Source organism: Eimeria mitis, genomic scaffold (genome assembly GCF_000499745.2).
Source record: "Eimeria mitis Houghton genomic scaffold, Emh_scaff2924, whole genome shotgun sequence".
NCBI lineage: Eukaryota > Apicomplexa > Conoidasida > Eucoccidiorida > Eimeriidae > Eimeria > Eimeria mitis.
Window position 1 is genome coordinate 2251 of NW_013571265.1, and position 266 is coordinate 2516.

Below are 266 nucleotides of genomic sequence, written 5' to 3' on the forward strand. Positions count from 1 at the left end.
TCTCTTGCTGCGTGTGTTTTTTTTTGTGTTGCTGCTGCTGCTGCTGCTGCTGCTGCTGCTGCTGCTGCTGCTTTGTTTGTCTGCGGGGGGGGAGATAAAGGCATTCTATTTCTATAAGAGAAAAATTTAATAAAGAAGAAATCACAAACAGCTCGTGCAGGTCCGTTGAGCGAGGAACAAAGAGACATATGTTCGGGGCTAACCTATACAAAAAAAAAAAAAAAAAAAAAAAAAAAAAAAAAAAAAAAAAAAAAAAAAAAAAAAAA

At 36.1% G+C, this 266-nt stretch overlaps 1 protein-coding gene across 1 annotated transcript in view; it reads right to left on the reverse strand.

Annotated features, from left to right (window-relative positions):
- Window positions 1-266, reverse strand: part of EMH_0060330 (uncharacterized protein) — a gene marked incomplete at both ends in the record, with an annotated part of 5428 nt that overhangs the window by 1207 nt on the left and 3955 nt on the right. The gene's annotated exons all lie outside the window — the stretch shown is intronic.